The sequence below is a fragment of the Bufo bufo genome, chromosome 10, assembly GCF_905171765.1.
Source record: "Bufo bufo chromosome 10, aBufBuf1.1, whole genome shotgun sequence".
NCBI classification, from domain to species: domain Eukaryota; kingdom Metazoa; phylum Chordata; class Amphibia; order Anura; family Bufonidae; genus Bufo; species Bufo bufo.
Window position 1 is genome coordinate 404,751 of NC_053398.1, and position 7,085 is coordinate 411,835.

A 7,085-nucleotide genomic window follows, 5' to 3' on the forward strand; every position below is an offset into this window, starting at 1 on the left:
GCCAAAAGTTTTGAGAATGACACAAATATTAGTTTTCACAAAGTTTGCTGCTAAACTGCTTTTAGATCTTTGTCTCAGTTGTTTCTGTGATGTAGTGAAATATAATTACACGCACTTCATACGTTTCAAAGGCTTTTATCGACAATTACATGACATTGATGCAAAGAGTCAGTATTTGCAGTGTTGGCCCTTCTTTTTCAGGACCTCTGCAATCCGACTGCGCATGCTCTCAATCACCTTCTGGGCCAATTCCTGACTGATACAACCCATTCTTTCATCATCACTTCTTGGAGTTTGTCAGAATTAGTGGGTTTTTGTTTGTCCACCCGCCTCTTGAGGATTGACCACAAGTTCTCAATGGGATTAAGATCTGGGGAGTTTCCAGGCCATGGACCCAAAATGTCAACGTTTTGGTCCCCGAGCCACTTAGTTATCACTTTTGCCTTACGGCACGGTGCTCCATCGTGCTGGAAAATGCATTGTTCTTCACCAAACTGTGGTTGGATTGTTGGAAGAAGTTGCTGTTGGAGGGTGTTTTGGTGCCATTCTTTATTCATGGCTGTGTTTTTGGGCAAAATTGTGAGTGAGCCCACTCCCTTGGATGAGAAGCAACCCCACACATGAATGGTCTCAGGATGCTTTACTGTTGGCATGACACAGGACTGATGGTAGCGCTCACCTTTTCTTCTCCGGACAAGCCCTTTTCCAGATGCCCCAAACAATCGGAAAGAGGCTTCATCGGAGAATATGACTTTGCCCCAGTCCTCAGCAGTCCATTCACCAGACTTTCTGCAGAAGATCAATCTGTCCCTGATGTTTTTTTGGAGAGAAGTGGCTTCTTTGCTGCCCTTCTTGACACCAGGCCATCTTCCAAAAGTCTTGGCCTCACTGTGCGTGCAGATGCGCTCACACCTGCCTGCTGCCATTCCTGAGCAAGCTCTGCACTGGTGGCACTCCGATCCCGCAGCTGAATCCTCTTTAGGAGACGATCCTGGCGCTTGCTGGACTTTCTTGGACGCCCTGAAGCCTTCTTAACAAGAATTGAACCTCTTTCCTTGAAGTTCTTGATGATCCTATAAATTGTTGATTGAGGTGCAATCTTAGTAGCCACAATATCCTTGCCTGTGAAGCCATTTTTAGGCAACGCAATGATGGCTGCACGCGTTTCTTTGCAGGTCACCATGGTTAACAATGGAAGAACAATGATTTCAAGCATCACCCTCCTTTTAACAGGTCAAGTCTGCCATTTTAACCCAATCAGCCTGACATAATGATCTCCAGCCTTGTGCTCGTCAACATTCTCACCTGAGTTAACAAGACGATTACTGAAATGATCTCAGCAGGTCCTTTAATGACAGCAATGAAATGCAGTGGAAAGTTTTTTGGGGATTAAGTTAATTTTCATGGCAAAGAAGGACTATGCAATTCATCTGATCACTCTTCATAACATTCTGGAGTATATGCAAATTGCTATTATAAAAACTTAAGCAGCAACTTTTCCAATATTTATGTAATTCTCAAAACTTTTGGCCACGACTGTACATTAACATCCTGTTCTGCTATTTTGCTGCGATCTATCGACTGGTGCGAGGCTCCGGATACAATCCATTCACTTGGGTTTACGGCTGCAGAGGGTATTTTCATTTTCTATCTAATGTTTCTGTTTAATAATGTAACCAATGAATAAATGGAAAATAAGGATTCTTCCCGATGACTGTGACGTCAGGCTGGTTCTGTACAGATATCTATATGTCCACAGTGAAATGAAGGTGGAGCAGAATCAAATCCATGTATATTGATGATCCGACCTCCTTGTTATATAGACAGATACTCTAGAAAAGGTAGAAGATGGGGATGAACCAATCTATAACAGTGAAACTCGAAGAATGAGGGCAGAAAGAGCCCCGGGTCCATCCAGTCTGCACTCCCAGGTTTACGGTCATTGAATGATAATTTTGTACACATATTACATCTGATACAATACACTATTACAACCGTACTATAATTATATTCCACGTGGGAGTGAGCTCCTCCACAGCGGATGTCTGCACACGTGAGCTGTAATTCTCTATAATACCACAAGATGGAGACAGAGAGCAGGAACTATCATTAATGAGATTTATATCTGTAACGTTCCTCATCTCCATCCCCCTCTGCACATTGGGACACTGGACCTGTCACAGTAATCTCCTTGTCTGCATCTCTGTGTATATAGATGTATTCACTCAGCCGCACATACAGTTTATACAGCCACCACTAGAGGGAGCTCAGGAGATTACTACATACAGATATATACAGCCACTACTAGAGGGAGCTCAGGAGATTACTACATACAGATATATACAGCCACCACTAGAGGGAGCTCAGGAGATTACTACATACAGATATATACATCCACCACTAGAGGGAGCTTAGAAGATTACTACATACAGATATATACAGCCACCACTAGAGGGAGCTCAGGAGATTACTACATACAGATATATACAGCCACCACTAGAGGGAGCTCAGGAGATTACTACATACAGATAGATACAGCCACCACTAGAGGGAGCTTAGAAGATTACTACATACAGATATATACAGCCACCACTAGAGGGAGCTCAGGAGATTACTACATACAGATATATACAGCCACCACTAGAAGGAGCTGAGGAGATTACTGCATACAGATATATACAGCCACCACTACAGGGAGCTCAGGAGATTACTACATACAGATATATACAGCCACCACTAGAGGGAGCTCAGGAGATTACTGCATACAGATATATACATCCACCACTAGAGGGAGCTCAGGAGATTACTACATACAGATATATACAGCCACCACTAGAGGGAGCTCAGGAGATTACTACATACAGATATATACAGCCACCACTAGGGGGAGCTCAGGAGATTACTACATAGTGATATATACAGCCACCACTAGAGGGAGCTCAGAAGATTACTACATACAGATATATACAGCCACCACTAGGAGGGAGCTCAGGAGATTACTACATACAGATATATACAGCCACCACTAGAGGGAGCTCAGGAGATTACTACATACAGATATATACAGCCACCACTAGAGGGAGCTCAGGAGATTACTACATACAGATATATACAGCCACCACTAGAGGGAGCTCAGAAGATTACTACATACAGATATATACAGCCACCACTAGAAGGAGCTGAGGAGATTACTGCATACAGATATATACAGCCACCACTAGAGGGAGCTCAGGAGATTACTACATACAGATATATACAGCCACCACTAGAGGGAGATTACTACATACAGATATATACAGTCACCACTAGGGGGAGCTCACTACATACAGATTATACAGTCACCACTAGAGGGAGCTCACTACATACAGATTATACAGTCACCACTAGAGGGAGCTCACTACATACAGGTTATACAGCCACCACTAGGGGGAGCTCACTACATACAGATTATACAGTCACCACTAGAGGGAGCTCACTACATACAGATCATACAGCCACCACTAGAGGGAGCTCACTACATACAGAGTATACAGCCACTACTAGGGGGAGCTCAGGAGATTACTACATACAGATATATACAGCCACCACTAGAGGGAGATCACTACATACAGATTATACAGCCACCACTAGAGGGAGATCACTACATACAGATTATACAGCCACCACTACGGGGAGCTCACTACATCCAGATTATACAGCCACCACTACGGGGAGCTTACTACATACAGAATATATACAGCCACCACTAGAGGGAGCTCAGGAGATTACTACATACAGATATATACAGCCACCACTAGAGGGAGCTCAGGAGATTACTGCATACAGATATATACAGTCACCACTAGAGGGAGCTCAGGAGATTACTACATACAGATATATACAGCCACTACTAGAGGGAGCTCAGGAGATTACTACATACAGATATATACAGCCACCACTAGGAGGGAGCTCAGGAGATTACTACATACAGATATATACATCCACCACTAGAGGGAGCTCACTACATCCAGATTATACAGCCACCACTACGGGGAGTTTACTACATACAGAATATATACAGCCACCACTAGATGGAGCTCACTACATACAGATTATACAGTCACCACTAGAGGGAGCTCACTAAATACAGATTATACAGCCACCACTAGAGGGAGCTCAGGAGATTACTACATACAGATATATACAACCACCACTAGAGGGAGCTCAGGAGATTACTGCATACAGATATATACAACCACCACTAGAGGGAGCTCAGGAGATTACTGCATACAGATATATACAACCACCACTAGAGGGAGCTCACTAAATACAGATTATACAGCCACCACTAGAGGGAGCTCAGGAGATTACTACATACAGATATATACAGCCACCACTAGAGGGAGCTCAGGAGATTACTGCATACAGATATATACAACCACCACTAGAGGGAGCTCAGGAGATTACTGCATACAGATATATACAACCACCACTAGAGGGAGCTCACTACATCCAGATTATACAGCCACCACTAGAGGGAGCTCACTACATCCAGATTATACAGCCACCACTAGAGGGAGCTCACTACATCCAGATTATACAGCCACCACTACGGGGAGCTTACTACATACAGAATATATACAGCCACCACTAGAGGGAGCTCAGGAGATTACTACATACAGATATATACATCCACCACTAGGAGGGAGCTCAGGAGTTTACTGCATACAGATATATACAGCCACCACTAGAGGGACAGCCACTACTAGAGGGAGCTCAGGAGATTACTACATACAGATATATACAGCCACCACTAGAGAGAGTTCAGGAGTTTACTGCATACAGATTATACAGCCACCACTAGAGGGAGCAGAAGATTACTACATACAGATATATACATCCACCACTAGAGAGAGCTCACTACATACAGATTATACAGCCACCACTAGAGGGAGCTCACTACATACAGATTATACAGCCACCACTAGAGAGAGCTCACTACATACAGATTATACAGCCACCACTAGAGGGAGCTCACTACATACAGATTATACAGCCACCACTAGAGGGAGCTCAGGAGATTACTACATACAGATATATACAGCCACCACTAGAGGGAGCTCAGGAGATTACTACATACAGATATATACAGCCACCACTAGAGGGAGTTCAGGAGTTTACTGCATACAGATATATACAGCCACCACTAGACAGAGCAGAAGATTACTACATACACATATATACATCCACCACTAGAGGGAGCTCACTACATACAGATTATACAGCCACCACTAGAGGGAGCTCACTAAATACAGATTATACAGCCACCACTAGAGGGAGCTCAGGAGATTACTACATACAGATTATACAGCCACCACTAGAGGGAGCTCAGGAGATTACTACATACAGATTATACAGCCACCACTAGAGGGAGATCACTACATACAGATTATACAGCCACCACTAGAGGGAGCTCACTACATCCAGATTATACAGCCACCACTACGGGGAGCTTACTACATACAGAATATATACAGCCACCACTAGATGGAGCTCACTACATACAGATTATACAGTCACCACTAGAGGGAGCTCACTAAATACAGATTATACAGCCACCACTAGAGGGAGCTCAGGAGATTACTACATACAGATATATACAGCCACCACTAGGGGGAGCTCACTACATACAGATATATACAGCCACCACTAGAGGGAGCTCAGGAGAATAACTGCATACAGATATATCCAACCACCACTAGAGGGAGCTCAGGATATTACTACATACAGATATATACATCCACCACTAGAGGGAGCTCACTACATACAGATTATACAGCCACCACTAGAGGGAGATCACTACATACAGATTATACAGCCACCACTAGAGGGAGCTCACTACATCCAGATTATACAGCCACCACTACGGGGAGCTTACTACATACAGAATATATACAGTCACCACTAGAGGGAGCTCACTACATACAGATTATACAGTCACCACTAGAGGGAGCTCACTAAATACAGATTATACAGTCACCACTAGAGGGAGCTCACTAAATACAGATTATACAGCCACCACTAGAGGGAGCTCACTACATACAGATTATACAGCCACCACTAGAGGGAGCTCACTACATACAGGTTATATATCTACCACTAGAGGGAGCTCACTACATACAGATATATACAGTCACCACTAGGGGGAGCTCAGGAGATTACTACATACAGATATATACAACCACCACTAGAGGGAGCTCAGGAGATTACTACATACAGATATATACAGCCACCACTAGAGGGAGCTCACTACATACAGATTATACAGTCACCACTAGAGGGAGCTCACTAAATACAGATTATACAGTCACCACTAGAGGGAGCTCACTAAATACAGATTATACAGCCACCACTAGAGGGAGCTCACTACATACAGATTATACAGCCACCACTAGAGGGAGCTCACTACATACAGGTTATATATCTACCACTAGAGGGAGCTCACTACATACAGATATATACAGTCACCACTAGAGGGAGCTCAGGATATTACTACATACAGATATATACAGCCACCACTAGAGGGAGCTCAGGAGATTACTACATACAGATATATACAGCCACCACTAGAGGGAGCTCAGGAGATTACTACATACAGATAGATACAGCCACCACTAGGGGGAGCTCAGGAGATTACTACATACAGATAAATACAGCCACCACTAGAGGGAGCTCAGGAGATTACTACATACAGATATATATACAGCCACCACTAGAGGGAGCTCAGGAGATTACTACATACAGATAGATACAGCCACCACTAGGGGGAGCTCAGGAGATTACTACATACAGATATATACAGCCACCACGAGGGAGCTCAGGAGATTACTACATACAGATATATATATACAGCCACCACTAGAGGGAGCTGAGGAGATTACTACATACAGATATATACAGCCACCACTAGGGGGAGCTCACTACATACAGATATATACAGCCACCACTAGAGGGAGCTCAGGAGTTTACTGCATACAGATATATACAACCACCACTAGAGGGAGCTCAGGAGATAACTACATACAGATATATATACAGCCACCACT

General features: G+C 43.7%; 1 protein-coding gene across 2 annotated transcripts in view; it reads left to right on the forward strand.

Moving 5' to 3' along the window:
• LOC120980829 (tetraspanin-8-like) overlaps window positions 1–1,730 on the forward strand; it is a 94,649-nt gene extending 92,919 nt beyond the window's left edge. For both annotated transcript variants that reach the window (XM_040410147.1, XM_040410146.1), the window contains exon 9: window positions 1,540–1,730. The gene's annotated coding sequence lies outside the window, so the exon portion shown is untranslated. The remainder of the gene's footprint in view (window positions 1–1,539) is intronic.
• The last annotated feature ends 5,355 nt before the right edge of the window (window positions 1,731–7,085 follow it).